The following is a 21,709-nucleotide window of genomic DNA, read 5'->3' as shown; positions in this document are numbered from 1 at the left end:
CTCCTTGCTCCCTGATACCCAACACCCAGGCCATGTCCCACCACCCTCACCCTCTCTCTCTCTTTCTCAGCCTCTCGTCAACATCAAAGTTGTTTTTAACATTTTATACATGACAATCTTTTACTCTAGGTTTTGAGATAATATTGTTCACACTTGTTACCAAAAATATAAAATCAGCTCTCTTGTTACTTCTGTCCTAAGTCCTTAGAGGAAAGTCCACAATTACTGCTCTCTTCCCCTATGGACTTGAGAGGTGGGGCACTCTAGGGAGGAACCTAGAGAAGAGAGAAAAGATCAGAAAGACCGACCCTCTCAAATAATCTGAGACAGAAACCAGACTTCAAAAAATAAGCCCTTAAGCTCTTGCATAATTTGTGAAAAGTCAGGAGGTTACACAGTTGTCTAGACTTGTATTTTAAAAGAGGAGGAGGAGAAGGAAAAGGGAGGGAGATGGGGAGAGAGAGGGTAGAGGGGAGGGTGGGAGACAGAGCCACAGCAAGAACTGCAAAGGGCTCCTTATTTCAAGCTGGTGAGGGCTGGTTCTACCGCATTAAAAGGAGCCAGGTGGCCTGCTGGGAGCATCTGCTTCAGCAGATGACGTGGGCAATGTCTCCCAAACAACTGAAGAGGCGATTCAAAAGTCACCCACATGTGATTGATCACCCTCATGATGAAATAGTGGTTATTTGGAGGGAGGATGCCTTCTAGAACTTTCACTTGTAATTTTAATCATGTATTAACACATATATATGTGTTATATTTACATAACATATTAACACATATATATGTGTTATATATGTATTAACACACATATATATTAACATATATATTATTAACACAACTTTTATTTTTCTCAAGTGCCTATTTTATGAACTCTTGACCTTGGTGACTCTGATTTTGCCACTGTATGTATTTTGATCAGCTATCAACCCCATGGTTGGTGAGGGATGACCATATAAGAAAGGTTGGCAAAATGTATCCATTTGAGAGCACTGTGACTGGTACTTGTGCACCTTGGGGACCAGGAATGACCAGGATGCACCACCCATACCTGTCACACTTGGCAGAATTCTGATGGCTTCCCACAAACAACAAAACCTTTGCTAACCATGCACCCTTCCACTTAACTGCTCCCATCTGGCAGGCATTTGAAATTTCTTCTGAAATGCTGCCATCTTGGATAATTTGGGGGTCTTACTGGCTATGAAGTAAATTCTAGTGATTCAAGGTAACACAATAGTACCTCAGCAATGTTTTTTTTTATTAATTATTTATTTTAATTGGAGAATAATTACTTTACAATATTGTAGTGGTTTTTGCCATACATTCACATGAATCAGCCATGTGTGTACATGTATCCCCCATCCTGAACCTCCCTGGTTTTTATCCCATTTGCATGGCCATCCATGTCCTCTGAAATTCTAATTGATACTACTAATGGATCCTCCCACCCTTCCTTAAATTACCTTCTAAGGAGAGCCTAGATGAGAGAAGCTCTCACTCATACACTATTCACATGCACTGTTATTTTATGCACAGCCCAGAATTCAGCATGAGACTGAATGAGGGACAGGTCCCAGCCCTCCGACAGCTTTCGATCTTGGGAAAATAGGGAGGACACAGCACATCTTTCATACCCGGTCCAGTCCCCACAGCCTTCTCTCCAGGCTGATCTCTTCCAGCTCTTTCACATGTGTTTCCACACACATCTTCTGAATTCAATGTGTTTCAAAGACTGGCTGGATGCAAGTCATTCTCAATCTGCAGTGGGCACCATGCACCCAAACAAGTGTAATTTCCTGCTCTCCTGCTCTCAGGAGGGTTACACTGGACAGAAGTGCACTGCTCCCCAGCCCTTTGGACTTTACATTCTTCAACTGCCAGACAGAGACAGCACGGAAATAATTAGGAATAATCAGTCTCTCAAACAAATGCTATAGATTACTAATGACCACCTTATAGTTGTACAACTTTTTCTTCAGGCTCAAATTCTCCATTTGTCCTTAACTTTGAACTTCATCCCAAGAAGACAAGTCTGATTCCTTGTCTCTCAAGCCTCTTACCTTTAGGGGAGACCAGAGACAAGGGACTTCAGTTTCTCTGCACCAGCACAGGCTCTGGCCACCCCGAACTCCACCGCACACAGCAGCTGGGGCACAACTTCCAGAGGGAAGGAAGATGCTAGGCTTTGGATCAAGAACATTCTGCCCATGAGCTTTGCCAGGTTCATTCTAGGGACCAATCCCACTCGCAGCCACCATAAGAGAAAGATGCAGTCTGGACATACATCTTCTACTCCACATCTTGCCATAGTTGGATCCATCAGAGATTTGAGAGCAGTTGCTTATTTTTTGGAGGGGGATGGAAGGGTGTAAGAAAATGTGCTGTGTACATAAATTAAGTAATAAGCGTACCTTGATCAGGAAAGAAAAGGAAGGAAGGAAGGGAAGGAAGGAGGGAGGGAGGGCTTAGTAACTACTGTGTCAGAATTACCCACTCACATGGCTCCACTTCTAAAACTTCATCTGGTCCCAGTCGTTAGCACTGGGGTCTGAGATGAGAGGTAGGTAAACTGATAACTATGGCAAAGGAAGGGATGGATGAGGTCCACAACTGTCCAGCCACATTGAAGTTTAGCTGGAAAGTTCATTAATTACTATGATTGTTGCTTCTCATGGGAATCTGAGTCTAACTACTACTTTCCTATTGCTGGCATTTCCATAACCCTAATATCAATGGATGTTACAGCACAGCCTTTAAGAGCTCGGGCCAGCCTGCCTGCTACACCCACAGGCCACTGTGCCACTCACCAGCTGTGTGGCTTTGGGCAAGTGATTTTACCTCTCTGAGGAGCTCCTGGTCTTTACAATGAGGATAATAATGTATGATGAGAGGTTAATAAGGATGAAATGGATCAATATCTGTGAAGCACTTATACTGTGGTACACAGAAAGCACTGTTACTGGTTTTTATAGACATATCAGAACACTATTCTGGTTAACTAGAATGGAAGGTTTACGTTTGAGATGTTTAAGGTCTGATGCACAGCCATGATGCAGAGGGCGGGCTGGTATTTGGGAGGAAAGCAGTCTGGTACTCGTTCATGTGTCCACTGGCTACTTCAGTCCTCTTAAGAAACCTCACTGTCCACCTGCCCCAGGTCCTCTGGTCCAGTTACATGGCCAGGACTGGTCCTGGCTTGCTGAGTTTGCCTCTGAAAATCACTCTAATCTGGAATGCACATTTCTGGAGCCTCACATGGCAGGCAAGTCTGGTCTTGACTTGCTGGAATAGCTGGAGCCCAGGAGATGCTTGGAAAACACATTCTGGAGGCACAGAGCCAGCTCCGCCGACGTGCTGGGAACCTCGATTAACGAGGAAACCTACATTTCAACAGTTCTCCGAGGAAAAAAAGCTGGTCCAGCCAGAGGAGGAACAGCTTGGGTCTTGTCTTGAGAGGGCTGTGTGATGTGTGATCCTGCATTTCAAATCAGGCACAACAATGGGACCCAGCCTCTTAGGAGGTTTGCGTTCCTAAGTGTGGGGGGGGCGGGGGGCAGGGATGAGGGAGGTGTGTGTACCGCAATCGCAATGGGCGGAAAAGGCCCAGAGAAGCACATTTGTGTGTAGGAGACAGTTGAGACGATTATAAAAAGATGGCATCTGCATTATAATTAATATTTATTTTACTCTCACCCTGCCTGTAAGAAAAGCTTCCCAGTTCCCACAGAATTTTAAATTGTGCAAGGTCACGGAAAGACCATGTCCCCAGGCTGGAAGCTGTGTGTGGAAAGGAAAAGATCGTGAGGCGCCATCGTGGGGCCACCGACAGATAGCTCAACTGGTAAAGAATAGGTCTGCAGTGCAGGAGACCCTGGTTCAATTCCTCAGTCAGGAAGATCCCCTGGAGAAGGGTGTGGCAACCCACTCCAGTATTCTTGCCTGGAGACTCCCCATGGAGAGAGGCACCTGGTCGGCTGCAGTCCATGGGATGGCAAAGAGTCGGACACGACTGAGTGACTAAGCACAGCACAGAGCACAGGCTGCTGGCAGGCAGTGACAGCCTGGGGCCGACCCTCACGAGGGCACAGTCTCCTAGAAGCCGACACGGGGAATGGTTCAACACACCCCTGAGCACTGAAGACAGAGCACTGAATTCTTATCCCTGCCTTTCCAGCTCCTTAGTCTGGGGGAAGTTACACCACCTGTTGATCCTTTGGTTTTCCTCTGCATCAAAAGGGCTCCCTATGGGATAGCGAGGAGGAAGGATAGGATAGGGTATCAGGGTTGGCCCTTGAGGGTAAAACTTGAGAAGAGGGAGAGTGCTTTGGGCATTTGAGCTAAGAGCACCTGGGCTTTATCAGATAGAAGTTCTGGTTGGTGGGGAGAGGGCTGAAGCAGGCAGAGACATCTCATCACAACATCCCTTTTCTACTCGCCAAGAGAGCTCTATCTTTTCTCTAAGTATGTGGTTCAGACCTACCTCCCTGGCCATTGCTGGCTGACCCTGGTGAATGTCCCTGACCCAAGCTGGCCCAATCAGAGTTCTTCCTGGGATCTTTCTAAGTGAACTGAGTAAAAGACACCCTACCTGCTCTGCAAATATCACGAGACTGGAAGTACGGAGGTTGCTTCATTTTTTGACCCACCGTGTGGATGAGACTGGGCTGGGAGAATGTAATCATTGTGGGAAGAGAAGAGGAGCAAGAGATGGAAGTGTCAAGTGGTATGCACAGTCCCTAACCCCAGGGGATTACATCAACTTGTAAACTCCTCTGTGACCTAAGTTAGTTTAAAGTCCTGACCCAGGAAGGTGGGAATAGGACGGATCAGACAGAGGGGCACTGCAGGCTGAGGGCTTAGACCTCCACACTCCAGACAGTGAGAGTTGTTGACAATTTCTGCCTGGGATGGCAACAGGTACAAAGAAAGAGATGCTTTTAGACAGATCAATCTGGCTGCAGTGAGCAGAAGGGACTGGACGGCCCTGGGGTTAGTGGCACAAGGCCAGTTTAGTCTTTTGAAAGGTGCTGATGATGCCCAAATCCCCATTTCCAGCCTTTAGAGCTGGTGCCGTGGTAGGATATTTACCAGAATCCACTTCAGAGCTCAGATGTCGATATGGATAAATGGAACTCATCTTCTCTGGAAAGCCTGCTCTTCTCCCCCTCCCCCAGACACTGGCACCTCCTCTGCCCTCATTACTCACACGAGAACCCTCAGAACTGGCTTCCACTGATCAAGCAATTCCTGATTCTCCTTCTCACTAAGGTCCATTCTAATCCCCATGAAGGTTACCCTGTCTTGTTCTCCCTGAACCTTCACAATTGCCTCCTGACAATTTCCCTACCTCTGTGGTCCAGTGCTACAACCACCACCTACAAAGCCACAGACTTCTATAATTCCTGCTCAGAGACTTTAGTCAAGGGGTGCCCTACCAGGGCTGACATGAGTCACAGTCTCTCCCAGCCCCTCTTCCCCCGCAAACAGACAGGCTTCTTACATCTGGTTTGCACTCTCCCAGGGCTCAGACCTGGGCCATAAGGGACACAGACATGCATCCTGCCCTCTCCTCCCAGATCCCTGAGCTTTGAACACATTACATTTCTCACAGCCCAGTGAGCTAAAGCACCACCCTGGTCGTATACTGATATCTCAAATAGAGAGCCAGATCTGAATTCAGTAGAAGGCCCAGGTCACGAGAAGGTGTGGATACATAAGTAGAGACATCTTTGTGGGTCCCCAGAAATAAGTGGCAGAGGCTTCACTGATGGGGAAAATGCATAAAGGCACTGCTACTATGCGGTGGAATCCATGAACGTGTTAGCAGCTCAGTTGTGTCCAACTCTTTGGGACCTCATGGACTACAGCCCCCCAGGCTCCTCTATCTATGGAATTCTCCAGACAAGAATACTGGAGTAGGTTGCCCATTCCCTTCTCCAGGAGATCTTCCCAACCCAGGGATCGAACCCAGGTCTCCTGCAATGTGGGCAGATTCTTTACCACTGAGCTACCAAGGAAGCCCCTAAGTCAGCAGCTTTGGGATATTAAAGTTATTTGGACTTTATTTAAAGGGTCCGCATGTTCCAAAGGGTCACAGTATTCTACAAATAAAATCCAAAGGCCAGAGATGCCCTTCTCCATCTGGCCGTGAGCTCCCTTTCTGAGGTGCACTGACCAGGGCCCTGGTCCCTGGGATCTTCCTCAACTTCCCAAACACACAGTCTCTTACATCCCTCCTCCAAACTCTTGTCCTGTGGTCCAGAAACAGCAACCCCTCTGTAAGTGCCACTGTGCAGCCTAGTTGGAGCCCAGGCTAGGGAATGGGGAGAGGCTAGAGGAGAGATGGACAAGGAGGCAGGGCCTTGAAGGCCACACTGAATTAGTCTGATTACATCAAAGGGGCAGGGAACCCACTTCACATACTGCACAGTGGGGCTGAGGCTCTCTGCCAGGCGTGAGCTCCTGGGGGCCAGAGGCCACGGCTCATTAGTCTTTGGCTCCCAGAACCTAGCCTGTGACTGGCACACACCGTGTATCCAGTAACCACTTATTGACTGGAACCCTGCTTGCCTTCTTGCCCTCCATGTGAGAGTTTCCTTGTCCCTGGGTGAGGAGAAAAAGAAAGAGTTTGAAGGCTGGTCAAGAACAGGTGACGAAAAACAGCCATAGGTCAATGGAATGCAATAGAGAGCCCAGAAATGAACCCACGCTTTTATGGTCAATTCATCAACGACAGTGGGGGCAAGAATATACAGTGGAGAAAAGTCGACCTCTTCAGTAAATGATGTTGGGAAAACTGCAGTTACGTGGAAAAGAATCAAATGAGACCCCTTTCTCACACCACATACAAAAATAAACTCAAAATGGATTAACGACTTAAACGTGAGACCTGAAACTATAAAAACTTTTAGAAGAAAACATAAACAGTGCATTCCTTGACATCAGTCTTCATAATATTTTCCCCCTCAGGCAAGGCAAACAAAAGCAAAACAAATGGGACTGCATCGAACTAGAAAGCTTTTTCATAATGATGGAAACTATTAACAAAATGAAAAGGCCTCCTGATAAATAGAAGATATTTGAAAACAATATATCTGGTAAGGGTTTATATTTTAAATATACAGAGAATTCATACAACTCAAGAGCAAAAAACCAAACCACCTGACTTTTTAAAATGGGTAGAAGGTCTAGATAAATATTTTTCCAAATAAGACCTAATAGATGGCCAACAGGCACATGAAAAGATGCTCACCACCACAAATCATCAGGGAAATGTAAGCACGAACCACAATGAGACATCACCTCACACCAATCAGAATGGCTATGATCAAAATGACAACAAATAATACAAGCTGGAGAAAAGGGAATCCTGGTGCACTATTGGTGGAAGTGTAAATGGGTATAGAAGCTGTGGAAAACAGTACAGAGACTTCTCAAAAAATTTAAAATAGAACTACCATAAGATTCAGTAACTCCACTCCTGGATATTTATCTGAAGACAACAAAAACACTAACTAGAAAAAAATTATGCACCACTGTGTTCACTGCAGTATTATTTACCATAGCCAAGATATGGAAGCAATCTAAGTGCCCACCAATAGGTGAATCGATAAAGAAGACTTGGCATATATACACAATGGAATATAACTTGGCCATAAAAAGAAAGAAACCTTGCAGTTTGTGACGATGTGAATGGACCCAGAGGGTATCATGCTAAGTGAAATAAGTCAGGAAAAGACAAATACCATAGAATTTCAGTTATATGTGGAATCTAACAAACAAAACAAGCTACAAACATAACAAAACAGAAACAGACTCCTAGATATAGAGAACAAACAGAAGGGAGTGGGGCTGGGGGAGGAGAGAAATAGGTTAGGAAGATTAAGAAGTACAAACTTCCAGCTGCAAAATAAATGAGTCAGGGGATGAAATGTACAGTGGGGGGAATACAGTCAAGAATTATGCAATATCTTTGTATGCTGACAGATGGTAACTAAACTTATCATGGTAACCATATGAATGTACAGAAATATCAAATCATTAGATTACATAACAGGAATTAACATAGTGTTATATACATCAACTGTACTTCAAAAACAAACAAACTCATAGAAGAAAAAGATCAAATTTGTAGTTACTAGAGGCCAGGGTCAGGGGAGGGGGAATTGGATGAAGGCAATCAAAAAGTTCAAGATAAATAAGTTTTAGGGATATATGTACAACATGATAAATTAACACTGCTTCAATATTCTTGCCTGGGAGATGCCATGGAGAGAGGAGCCTGGCGGGCTACAGTCCATGGGGTTGCAAAGAGTTGGACATGACTGAGTGACTGAGCACATACGCATGTATGTTACAAATGTTAACATGTATATTAAGGGAGTAAATCCTGAGTTCTCATCACAAGGCAAACAAATATATTTTTTCTATTTTTTTATCTACACAAGATGATAGATGTTCACTAAACTTATTGTGATAATCATTTCATGATGTATGTTAAGTCAAATCATTATGCTGTACACTTTATATAGTTCTGTATGTCAATTATATCTCAATAATACTGGAAGAAAAAGAAAGAACAGGTGATCTTGGCCACCTTTCTAGACTTCTCTTAACTTGCATCTGTCTATATCTGGGGGTATTAGTACCCACTTCACTGGGCTACCTGACTTCATGTACCTGGCATTTAAAAAAAAAAAAAAAAAGGACCTGGCAGTGTGCCTAGTACATAGAGTATGTGCTCATATGGAACAATGTAGAATTTGAAGCCCCTTTAAAGATGCCTCTTAGCTACAAAAATAGAATTGCTTCACCCACTAAGGAATTTTTTTAAAAAGAATTATACAATCCAGCAGAAGGTTTTGGAGATATCTGGTCTTTGAGAATTTAGCTCTAATGGAGTAAAAAAGCTAGGAATTGAAACTACCAATTTCTACTCAGGTGTAGGTATGGTTATTCTGTTCATTTCAGTTCCAAGTTAATAGTTGGTGGGTTTTTGAGTACCGCTAAATGCTTCCATCTGTGCAGGGTGATGCTGATCACCTGTAAGCAGGCACCGTCCCTTGGTGACATGTGTCTCCGTATGAACACACACATGCAGTTACTCTAGCTAGTCACACGTCCACAGCACACAGGACAGGGAAACAGCCTGACATTGCAGGGAAGTTGTGTATTTTGTGCAAGGGCAGAGAGGTCCTGGTACAGAGATGACGTGTCCTTCGGGGCCCAGGCAGCTTAGTCATCAACATGTTTTCTGTTGAATTTTTAAGACTGGGATGGTTTTCTAGTCATTCATTCTATGATCAAGGTTGGGAATTGACTTGCTTAAGATAAAAAAGGAGGATGGACAGGAATGTGAGCAAGAAAAGAGGAGGGAGGGAGTGAGTTTCTGGGTTGTTCTATCCTAGTTTAGAACATCAGGCCACAACAGCCAGAAAGCTATCAGGCTCTCAAACAAAACCTCTTTCTTCTGCACAGGGCTGACTGTCTCAGCTGAGGGAGAGATCCGTGACAGTCCAGGCTGCTGGTCAGGTTCGCTCAAACAACTCCGCAGGTCATGTTTCTCCAGAAGTCTCATCCAGGAATTATGATCACAAACAAAAGTATCAGTATCACTGCAAGTAAAACTGGTCTCATTTCTGAGCAAAGACCATGTCCTCTGATGAGCTGGTGGGAAACCCCTCTGGGTCTGCCATGCACTGTCCCTGAGTTGGCTGGAGCCAGGGCAACACAGGAGTCCAGGTAAACAGACCCTCATCTGAAATGAGCTAAACTCCTGCATGTGATGATGTGATGGCTGCACCATTTGGATCCCTAACAGATGCTGTAAACACACAAAGAGGTGGAGCTCCCCCACCTTGGAAAAACCACACTGTCGATCACCTTTATTGGAGTATTCTGAAGCCTCACCAGGGATTGTCTTATAAAGTAAATCCACCTAAAAATAGGATCCTATGGAGATTTCAGAAACTCAGCTCCTTTGAACCACTGCTCTGTGCTGAATTTTAAGCAGTGGGCCAGTTTATAACGACATTCCAAAGTATATCAAGGGCTTTCAGAGATCCAATTGGTATTTTTACCATTGAAAACCAGCATAAATTGATCATGAAGGCACGGAATGAATAAATCCCAATTACTTCTGCACTCTTCACCTTAACCACAGGCTGAAAAACAAAAATCCACTTCACCACCAGTTTCAGGCCCAACAATTTTTAGTACAAACCCTCAGCTGTTTCAATCCAAGGTAGAATCGAAGGAAATGGGATGGCGCTTGTGGCAATCCTAAGACCTTAAAACGAAGCAATTCATATACTGGTTTCTGGGTCACCTTTGGTTGACACTTGCTGGCTTTCAGGGCTTGTCCAGAAATATTTTATTATAATCCAAAGATAAGAAAAGCTTGAATTTACTAATCCAACTTTTCCCACTGGGGTGCTAGGCTAGACAAACACAGTTCCTCACTCTAATAACTGACTAGAACCAAAGTCTCTACTTAAGAAAACACTTAATTTTGGAACTAAAAGTCCAAAGGGAAGAAATGTTAAATTCACAGTTTAAGTCTCCTATTTGGTAGGTAAAAGCCAATAGTGGCATGGGCAGTTGGGCATTTCAGCCTGGCCCAGCCCAGTGGTGGCCTGGCCATTGGCTCAGGGATGTGTACGACACAGGAACATGATATCCAAGGAGGGGCCCTTCATACAGAGCCATCGAAAATCTGTACACAACTGTTGCCCGGCAGATGGCAATAGAGTGTCTTGGGGAAGCGGTGCCTTATTCTAATTCACACAAAGGTAGGCTACAAGCTAGGAGGGAAAGGCCCTGGGCTGTCCCAGGGGCCTCTCGGCCTGTTTGGTGTTGGGCTCTTGACAAATGGGGATTTGTCTCACTTGGGCCCCTTGCCTCTGAGCCCACTCCTCTCAATCCTGAGATTAAAGCCCAGTGAAGCTGTCTTTGGGGGCAGCTTCCTAACCCACACATACTTCATCCTAATGGCCAGAGTTCTGCAGAAACAATCAGGTAGTCTTAAGTCAAGAACTTGATAGTCACTGGAACACTGTACCTTCAGTTAAACTCAAGGACTTCCTGAGTGTCTGCTGTGTTCCTCCCAGGCTAGATCGGACGGGAGATGCAGATGTGAGTAAGAAATACCCCATGGCCTGACCTGGCCTATAGCCTCTCTAAGGAGACGAGACATCTGAAGGGAATGTACAGCAATAAATCACATGATGTTCTGCTGAAGTTCTCAGCGTTCTCTGTCTTATTAGAGGTCAGCAAGGGCACCTGGATCCCTCTGAGAAAGGAATCAGTGGCAAAGAGATTTCTGAAACACTTCACTTAATTTGATGCTAATGTTCAAGTTCCTGGGTGATACAAATTTCTCTTTTCTAAATCCTAGAAAGAATCTCATCTTCTGCAAAGATTCTACAGATGGGTTTTGATACTGTTTTCCCATTTTATAATTAAACCTGAGTAATTTATCACACTTTACATCGGATCCTCCAGTGCCATTAAAAACGGATTTGCAATTTGCTGTTAAATTAAGATGTTTTATTTTTTTTCACTCTGGGTGATTTTCCTTTTCACAGACAAAGGATGAGACAGGGGCCATCAGATTCTTAACACAGAAAGGAAAATGCCAACAACACCCTCGCATCCTGCAGGCCAAGTCCAAGAGATTTCATTTTATTCATTATCAAACCTTATCAAGCTCTTATCAAAAGAGGCTCAGAAACCATGAATAAGAAACGTGAAGAGGATATCTGTGGACCTCTGTGCTTATCAAGGTTCTGAGAAATTCCCACTAAAATTCTGCTCTCCATGTGTGTTAATGAAAAAGACTGCTTTCGTTTTAATTTGTGCAGACTGGAGCCTTAAAGCAGCATACCCACTAAGCAGGCAGCAGTAACTTAATCCTCCATTCCAAACTAATTACACTAGAATCATTCTGATTGGTACCCACGGCTCCCTTTGATGTTAAATTCCTGTTGCCTTTTATCCCCAATCATTCTCTGGGCAAGGTTCCCCCCCGACACCTTCCCATCCTGCTAGATCATGAAGCTATTGCTTTTGAAGTTTGATTTCATTTTGATGAAACTCCAAGGGATTGAAAATTATTTCTCACTGAAGGAGACTGATTTCAGTCTGAAAACGGCAGGAGGAATTCTACGTGTGACAGAATGCAGCACATCCAACAAGAAAATGGCTCTTCCTTCCTTCAAAAGGTTACTCACACGTGAAAGAACTCGCCCCACATACTCACTACACTGTAAGAGCTCCCCACACCACCCCCCACAACCCAGCCCCAGTGGGTTTGCCCATCACGTTTCTTACCCTTTTGACAAAACATTATTTACTCAGGGGCTCACTCAGTGCTCAGCTCCAAGGAGGTCTCACCTTTCTCTGGTAATAGATACACTGAAACACGATGAGATTTTCAATAGGCCATTTGTTAACATCCGGTCCTGCTGAAAGCTGCGGAGGGTACCCTCCCCTCTAGATCAAATTTAGATGATGATTTCCTGGACCAGAGATCCAAGTAACCCCTGTGCGGCACCCCTATACCCTGGTTCCTCCCGGTTAGAAGTCGGATGTGCCCACAATTACAATGAAGGCTGGAGGTCCCTGGTTGCACTTAATCATTTATTGGGTCAGTGATAGGAAGGGCTTCAAATAAAAGCCAAGTACCAGTTCAACTGATGAAAACCTCCTCTAAACCGCTTTGCTCCCTTTAACCATGTCCTCAAGTGACTTCTGATAATAACCCCCTCTCTCATAGGGTTGGCACACAGGCTAAATAAGACAATGCAAGTGAAATATTAATTGCTCAGTCTGGCAGTGAGATTCCATTCAGTAAGAGTAGTGCTTTGTTAACATCTATGGAGAATGAAAAACAGAGACTTCCCTGGGTAAGACAGACCCAGAATAAGGGTTTGGAGACCAACTGACCAGAGTTCAGGATGCAGAGAGAGCCAAACCAGAAACCTTACCACTGGTAATTCAAGCTTGTTAATTCAACATCTTAATTCAAATTATGAGTGACTTGGAACACAGCCGTACACCACATGGATGCCCTATTTTCTCTTAAATAAGAATACCAGAAAATAAAAATCAAGTCAAATACAATCCTTTACAAAAACAAACAAACCCCAAATCCAAATTCTATCCTTTCCTTACTTCACCTCAAATGAATGAGGCATTACTGAATAAACAAAATGCATTGTGACTGAGACACTAGGAGATGTAATTGGAAGAAAAATGAGATATGCCAAACACATGGAGAAAAATTCAAAGATTCAGAAAGCCTTTCAGTGTGGGGTGTGGAATAAATGACTTTCCAAATTCTCTTTTTCCAAAATAGCACATGACTAACAACTGTCTCAGAAAGTGCATTATATATCAGAGCTAAGTATATAGTAGGTTTTCAGTAAAACTAAATGATTCATCACAAAATGGGTTTTGGCCAAGCATCAACGTTATGGTTATGGTTTCCAATATACAAGTCACATGCATGCCACTTTAAAGATATATATTTCTCTCAAAGGAATTCAAAGGTCTTGACATCCACATAACTCATCTAACAAGGTTTATTTCTTTATTTTTTTAAAAAACACAAACACCATGTTAGATGTTATGGGCAGGATCAGGGAAACAGCAGCTGGACTTAGAGGGACAAGACACCTGATACAATACAACTCATATCTCATGAATCACACAATGTCCTTGGAGTTAAAGAGGTAGCAAGAATAATTATATCTCACAAGAGAAAACATGACCAAGGCTGTGAATTTTCGTGACTCGTTTAGACTTTTGCAGTAAAGGATTACCTGAAAACTAGAAATCCAAGTCTCCCAAAATATATAAAGAACTAAACATGTTTAGTCTGTACAGAAAGGACTTGGGGAACATGAGGGCTGTGTTGACATATACAAAGGTTTGAGGTGTTCTCATCCTAAGATGACAGGCTGCACATTCTTGGTTCAATTCCATAGAGAAATGAATCCAGACTCCCTCCTGTCTTATTTCTAGGTGTCTATTCATACCAACTATTTGGCCTCAAACAGACATGCTGGAGGGGGAAAAGCATGCATCTGAAGGGTATACACCCATTTAACTGAAGAATAATAATAGCTGGACATTGCAAGGCATAGATTCTGACTCAGTACAAGGAACAACTTTCTAGTAATTAGAGTTTTCAAATGTGGGGATTTATTGCCTTTAGGGTACAGTACACCTCCCGTGTCAGGAAATGTCAAATAGGAGGGTAATGAAATGACCTCCTATGAAGATTCAGGGGTAGACGACCAGTTAGGAAGTTATTGCAGAATTCCAAGCAATAACAGGTAATGAGGGACTTTCCTGGCAGTCCAGTGGTTAAGAATCCACCTTCCAATGCAGGGGAAGGAGGTTCGATCCCTTGTTGGGGAACGAAGATCCCACATAACCTCGGGGCAAATAAGCCCATGTGCCACAACTATAGAGCCCATGTGCTCTGGAGCTCACACTCCACAACGTAAGATCCCTCATGCTGCAACTAAGACCTGATGCAGCAGATTTGCTTTTAAATTTTAAAAATAAAATGGTAAATAAATATTCTTAAAAAACAGACAATGAGACCTGCACTAGTACAGTATTGGTGGCAGAGAAAGGAGGAAGGGGCATATGAGAGAAGAGTTTAGGAGTAAAGTCATGAAGGCTTATAACTGGTTAGACATGGAAGATGAAGAGGGAGAAGAGACAGGGAGCTACTGGAAGATGACTGAGCCACCAACTTCCAGTGCGGAAGCACGAGCGGGGAGCAAGTCTGTGGAGGAAGATGTACATCCTGAGCCGTCTGCGTGGAGCGGCTCACCAGGTGCTGAGAAGGGCTTGAGAATCCTCAGTGCAGAGGGGGTGTGCTGTCTCAAATGCCCCCTAAGATATGAGTTACAGAGGGAATATGAGAAAAGGGCTAGGGGACACTGGCTTTTAAGAGGCAGGCTAGAAAGAGAAGCTGAAGGACAGGTGTCCTAGTCCCTTTTAGCTCCTGTAAGAAAAACACCACAGACTGAGTGGCCATAAGCACAAAACATTTCTTTCTCACAGTTATTGGAGGCTGGAAAGTCTAAGATCAAGGCACTGGCATACTCGGTGGTTGATGAGAGAGTGCATCCTAATTCATAAATGGCCATGTTCCTGCTGTGTCCTCCCATGGTGGAGGTGGGGAGGGCAGGAGAGCTCCCTGGGGTCCCCCTTATAAGGGCACTAATCCCAATCACCAAAGCACCACCCTCCTGACCTAATCACCTCCCAAAGGGGCCACCTGCTAATATCATCATAATCAGGGTTAGGGTTTCAACATGAATGGGGGCGGGGGGTGGTGGCAGACACAAACATTCAGTCTATAACACCACAGTAGGATGGGTCGGGAAGGATCTAGGAGAAACAAGCAGAGTGCATTGTCCTAGAGGTTGAGAGCAGATTTCCAGGAAGGGATGGCCAACGGTGCCAAGTGCAGCAGAGAGTTCTAATAGCATCAGAACTGGACAGCAGCCACTAGACTTGGCGAGGACAGGCCGCTGGTCAGGTCAAGGGGGCTGAGTGGCCAATGGGAAGTGAGGAAGCAGAGACTGTGTTAACCAGCTCTCTGGATGGAGGAAGCCAGGGACCAGGAAGGAAGACATCAAAATGATTATTTTTAGAATAGGGAAGACTGGAAATAAGAGGAAAGTGCTGGTAGAAAGGGACAGACTGAAGGTGCCTGAGGATTCTTTGGGAAAGGGGGTGGTCATGGGCATAGGTGGCAGGGCGGGCCTTGGTCTGGGAGAGGGACGTTTCATCCTCGGAGGATGCAGGCAGGAAGCGAGGATCATGGATTCAGACACGGATAGAGCTGTAGCTTGTGGGGGCAGCAGTGGGGACAGAGAAGTATCCTGCCTGATGGTCTGAGCTGCAGCTGTGGAGTCAGAAACAGGATCTTATTATGTGTGTTAGAAACAGGCTTAAAGAGAAGCTGGAGGGAGGAAAATATGAATGAGCTGAGCAAGGACAAGTAGAGCTGATGGGAGGCTTCAAGGACAACAGCATGAGTCAGGGGAGACTCTGGTTATGCTCCTTAAACTCGTCCTGCACATGGGAGGCTTCACCCCAAACCTTCACCCACTCCCCGTTCTAAGTGTGCACTGGCTCCCTGCTGCTCTGTACCATCTGTGTGCTGACCTCTTCTCTGGCCTCATCTCCTTCCATTCCTTAGCTTCAGCCTGAAGTCCCATGTTGATGTTCTTTTTCTCCCCGGGGTGTCTTCCTCCTACCACTCCTTTAAGACTTGCCCAGTGTTACCACCTCCGGGAAGTTCCCTGACCCCAAATTGGGCTAAAACCTCTGCCCAGCATTTCACATTGTGCTGTAACTTCTCCCTGCCTCTGCATCACCATGTACCTTGGAGAGAGCTGCTTGCATGTCCATTTCCCTGACCGGACACATAATTGCTCCTTTAGGACAGAAACTTTCACTCTGTCTCCCCAGCACCCATAGGCCCTCGATATACACGCTGGGCATGGGGGTGGGGAGAGTAGATGAATTCTGAGTGGGAGGTTGGCTCAGTGGTCCCTCAAATCCCAACTAGAATTAAACTAGAATTAAACAATTCTAGTTTTTTGGTTCTTTGTGTACATGTGCTTTTGTAAAAAGGCACACATATCAGAGTGGACACTGGGGAGAGTTCTCCACACAAACTGAAAGACTGATCATAGCTCTTTCATAAGCTAGAAAAACAGGCTGTGACACTCTCATGGCCAGGGCCAGATTCCAACAGTAGCTCTGGGGCTGTGGACATGCCCTGAAAATCCAGATGTGGTCAGGGATGCTACAGGAGTGTCCACACAGGAGGCACTCCCCACCTTGCCCCACCAGGACAGCCTGAGTCTCCTCTGCTGCCCCCGGGGATGTCCAAAATGTGCATCGGCTGGAAGGCCCCACATCTGTCTTTGAAGACATCTTTAAACTCAGCAACAGAGGCCTGAGCCCTCAGTGTACTGCCTGCTTGCACATGGTACGTGATGACCTTTGGGGCCCAAGCGCCCCCACTCACCAGCATCCTCCCCAGAACCAGGCACAGCCTCATCTATCTGCTGTCCTGGAGGTACCGACCCGCTAACAAAATTTTCCCAGGATCCCAGTCTCGTGTCTGCTTCCCACCCACGTTTCTCCAACAAAAACAAGGTCTTGGCCAGGATCCAAGCTCCGGGGTCTGTGGTGCAGGGGGCTCTGGGACCCAGCCTCTGTCAGGCATGTCCTTCCCCTGGTACTGAAACCAGATTCCCGCAGCCTCCAGATGCCAAGGGAATACATTTAGGTTTCTTTAAAAAAGCTGTGCTAGGCATTTTTTTTTCCCCTTCCTTCCTTTGAAGGGCAGGAGAGGGAAATGAGCAACTACCAACCACCACAAGCAGGGGCTGAGTAACTTAGACATTTCCCCAGTGGTTTTTTCTACCTTGCACAGCATGTGCTGACGGTGCAACAGCCCCATGACAAAGGCAACTGAGGCTACTGTCAGCACTGGGACGTATCAGCAGTATGCACACTGTCACAACAGCAGACAGACCAAGAGATGGGCCACAGGGACAATGAGCAAGACCTTCCCTCTATCATGTTCACTCTGACACAGAAAGGCAGCTCCCAATGAAAACAAGCTCTGAGGACCCAACTCTCCAAGGATGGGCAGTTGAGAGACCTCAGGCTATAATGTATATTCATAGAGAGGCTCTAGATACTTTTTTCAGGGACAAGGGAAACGATTTAAAACAAAATGAAATCCAACAGCACGATTTAAGCACTTCCCACTACACGGAACTTCGTGGCTACAAAGACAGTCACACCTCCATATGGGAACATTTATGCTTAAAATCCACTGCCTTCTAACAATAACTTCTCATTGACTAGACCAGCGCCATTGGACTTAGTGACTGGTTAGCTGAGACTTACCGATTCTTTTATCCTCTGATTCCCTACTCCAGCCTCCCTGCTGGTGTTCAGAAAGGTGAAATTAAAAGACACTTGCTACTTGGAAGCGGAGAAGGCAATGGCACCCCACTCCAGTACTATTGCCTGGAAAATCCATGGACGGAGGAGCTTGGTAGGCTGCAGTCCATGGGGTTGCAGAGTCGGACAGGACTGAGCTGCTTCACTTTCAGTTTTCACTTTCGTGCATTGGAGAAGGAAGTGGCAACCCACTCCAATATTCTTGCCTGGAGAATCCCAGGGACGGGGGAGCCTGGTGGGCTGCCGTCTATGGGGTCGCACAGAGTCGGACACGACTGAAGCGACTTAGCAGCAGCAGCTACTTGGAAGAAAAGCTATGACAAACCTAGACAGTGTGTTAAAAAGCAGAGACACTGCTTTGCCAACAAAGGTCAGGATAGTCAAAGCTATGGTTTTTCCAGCAGTCAAGTATGGATGTGAGAGTTAGACCATAAAGAAGGCTGAGCACCAAAGAACTGATGCTTTTGGATTGTGGTGCTGGGGAAGACTCTTGAGAGTCCCTTGGACTGCAAGGAGATCAAACCAGTCCATCCTAAAGGAAATCAACCCTGGATATTCATTGGAAGGACTGATGCTGAAGCTGAAGTTCCAATACTCTGACCACCTGATGAGAAGAACTGACTCACTGGAAAAGATCCTGATGCTGGGAAAGATTGAGGGCAAGAGGAGAAGAGGGCAACAGAGGATAAGATGGTTGGATGGCATCACTGACTCAATGGACATGAGTTTGAGAAAACTCCGGGAGAGAGTGAAGGACGGGGAAGCCTGGTGTGCTGTAGTCTCTGGGGTTGCAAAGAGTCAGACAGGACTGAGTGACTGAACAACAACAAATTCTGCACTTGCAAGGTAACTCCTGTCTCTGGTTCCCCTGAAGTTTCTTGTACAATCACACCTACCTTCCTCAGGAGCAGCCATTGATATGGTGGCAAGTTTCAGCTCCTGTTCCCCTGCCCACATGCAAGGAGAATCAGAGACACAAGGGGCCAGAAGAAATGAGGGTTTGTTCCCATGGCCAGTTCCAGAAGCGGGCTCTATTGTACTTCCCCCAGATTTCTTCTGCAGTTCTCTATGGACTGAAAGGTGGCCCTGCCACTGCCCCAGGAGGGAGACCTAGTATGTGAAGACCAGTTCTGTGTCTCCCTGAAGTCTCTCCTGAAAAGCTGAGGTTCGCACTATTCTTTCTCAACTGAACTGTTAACTGAAGTATTATCAGGGACAAAATTACCTTGTTCCACATTCAATGGTCTTCCTACAGTATTGGAGAAGGCTTCCCTGTGGCTCAGTGGTAAAGAATCTGCCTGCAATGCAGGAGCTACAGGAGATGCAGGAGCTACAGGAGATGCAGGTTTGATCCCTGGGTCAAGAAGATCTCCTGGAGGAGGGCATGGCAACCCATCCAGTATACTTGCCTGGATAATTCCATGGACAGAGGAGCTGGGTGGGCTATAGCACATGGTGTTGCAAAGAGTTGGACATGACTACAGTGACTTAGCATGCATGGTATTGGAGACAGGACACTGGGCTTGAGGCCACAGAAAACTGATTTCTACTCCTGGTTCTCTACTAAACGATTCTGGGGCAGGGAGTTTCTCTGAGCCTCAGCCTCTCCTTTGTGGAAAAAGATAAAACTATTGCCCTGCCTAACTCAGCTTGCCTTGAGACCCTAGTGAGATAACTCGTGAAGGAACTCAGAAAGCCTTTTGCAAATGTAACGAATGACACTGTGGATTAATGCTCTTGTGGGAAGTCTTTTCAAAGGCAGGAACCTGCCTCAACTGTCATTAATCACCCCCCGCCCCACCTAACAGAGTGCTCACATATGAGAAGGCTACAACATTTGACATTTGGGGATTTTCAAACTTGAATGTGTTCCACTAATATCATGGATCTGGAATATCTTCACGGCGAACTCTTTTCCACTGGGTATAAGCAAAACATCCTTTCCTTTTCTTACCCGAAATGCAGTGGTCTTTCATGAAGTGGGTGCCTTATGTGAACCCTTCTGGGCTGTTAAAGCCATGACCCTTGACATGGGCTCAACTCTGCGAGCACCAGGAATGCCTGCATATCCTTTACTTCCTTTCATTCCTGGCCTCCCAATTAATTCCTTTCCAGGACATTTGAAGTCCACATGAGGCCCTAAAACACAAATGAAATTCTGCAACATCTCTGCAAATAAGATCCTGAAAGCATGTGTTTGGTCGCCTACGTGATGAAGGAGCTTTTATATTTTTAGTTTTCTTCCCATACAACAAACACTATTAATAACATTCTACTTTCTCCAGAGATGATATGGATTAGACCAAATGGAAAGTTACCATGGCTACAGCAGTGTTATTTTTGGTATGAGAAATTCATGCCAAGAGAAGCAGCATCCATGGTCAAGAACTGGAGCTTTATTTCCGCTTTGCTATCAGGCAATCAATCCCAATTTAATTTTGAAACTCTAATTACAACAGAAACTAATTATGAACGGCAGGACCTGAAACCCCTAATTAAAGTGGGAGTCAATAAAGTGATGCAGCATTATCTCTGGGGCAACACTGGAAGGAGGAGGGATTTGAGCATAGGGACATTTTCTTTCCCAGGTAACTAAGTAAAACAAGACAGGGAAATGCATACTAAGGGTCAATGGGGAAACTTGAGCTGGATCTGAAGGTTTCAGGTTCTGGTGAGTGAGCAGCTCAGGCCCTCTCGCTGGGCTATGACAATACTACAATACTAGGGGTGGAAGAGGAAGCCCAGGTAGGAAGGAAGGTGTTTCTATCGATAGTCAGTCACCAAGAGTGACCGTGGTGGGGAAGCCAGAGGACAGTTACAAATGTGAGAATTGGACCATAAAGAAGGCTGAGTGCCAAAGAAGTGAGGCTTTCGGATTATGGTGCTGGAGAAGACTCTTGAGAGTCCCTTGGACAGCAAGGAAATCAAACCAGTCAATCCTAGAGGAAATCAACCCTGAATATTCATTGGAAGGATTGATGTTAAAGTTGAAGCTCCAATACTTTGGCCACCTAATGTGAAGAGCAGACTCACTGGAAAAGACCCTGATGCTGGGAAAGACTGAAGGTAGGAGGAGAAGGGGGCAACAGAGGATAAGACGGTTGGATGGCATAACCAATTCAATGGACACGAATTTGAGCCAACCCCTGGAGGTACTGGAGGATAGAGGAAGCCTGGCATGCTGCAGTCCATGGGGTCGCAAAGAGTCAAATACGACTTAGCAACTGAACAACAGCAACCCCTGTTACTGTGGCCTTTCTGTGCAGGTCCTGGAGGAAATAACTGCAGAGGAACAGGGGTCTCCAAACAGAATCTCACCACCCAGACCTAGATATTTATGGGTTATTTCCTAATATACCAAATGCTGAGTTGCACTTTACTGAATTAGCAGAAGTTGGCTTATGGGAGGACTTCTATTAGAGGGTAAACCTACTGCCAATCCCTGACGTGCACGATTCCCTTTGGGACCTCCCGGTCTATCTCTGACAGCTTTAAAATACTGTTAATGGCATGACTTCATCTGCCCCACACTAGAACGATCCATATTTAGGCCAGAAACCACATGGTCCTCATCACCCCCACTGGGCTCCAGGACAGAAAGGGGCTTTTAAATGAGGGAGGAAACACTTTTAACCTATGATTACTCACTCTCCTTCGAATCTCCTGACAAAGAGACAGAAACGAACTTTGC

The 21,709-nt window shown here is 45.4% G+C and overlaps 1 protein-coding gene and 1 long non-coding RNA gene across 8 annotated transcripts in view; both read right to left on the bottom strand.

Annotated features, from left to right (window-relative positions):
• Window positions 1-21,709, bottom strand: part of BCAR3 (BCAR3 adaptor protein, NSP family member) — a 130,604-nt gene that overhangs the window by 32,477 nt on the left and 76,418 nt on the right. The gene's annotated exons all lie outside the window — the stretch shown is intronic.
• On the bottom strand, window positions 1,254-8,528 carry LOC145504922 (uncharacterized). The gene is made up of 2 exons (XR_014052582.1): window positions 8,297-8,528; window positions 1,254-5,884 (listed from the first exon to the last, which is right to left on the bottom strand). It is a non-coding gene; the product is annotated as an uncharacterized LOC145504922 (long non-coding RNA).

The sequence above is a fragment of the Giraffa tippelskirchi genome, chromosome 5 (assembly GCF_054371585.1).
Source record: "Giraffa tippelskirchi isolate mGirTip1 chromosome 5, T2T-mGirTip1v1.2.pri, whole genome shotgun sequence".
NCBI classification, from domain to species: Eukaryota; Metazoa; Chordata; class Mammalia; order Artiodactyla; family Giraffidae; genus Giraffa; species Giraffa tippelskirchi.
This window is presented reverse-complemented; position numbering and strand designations above follow the sequence as displayed.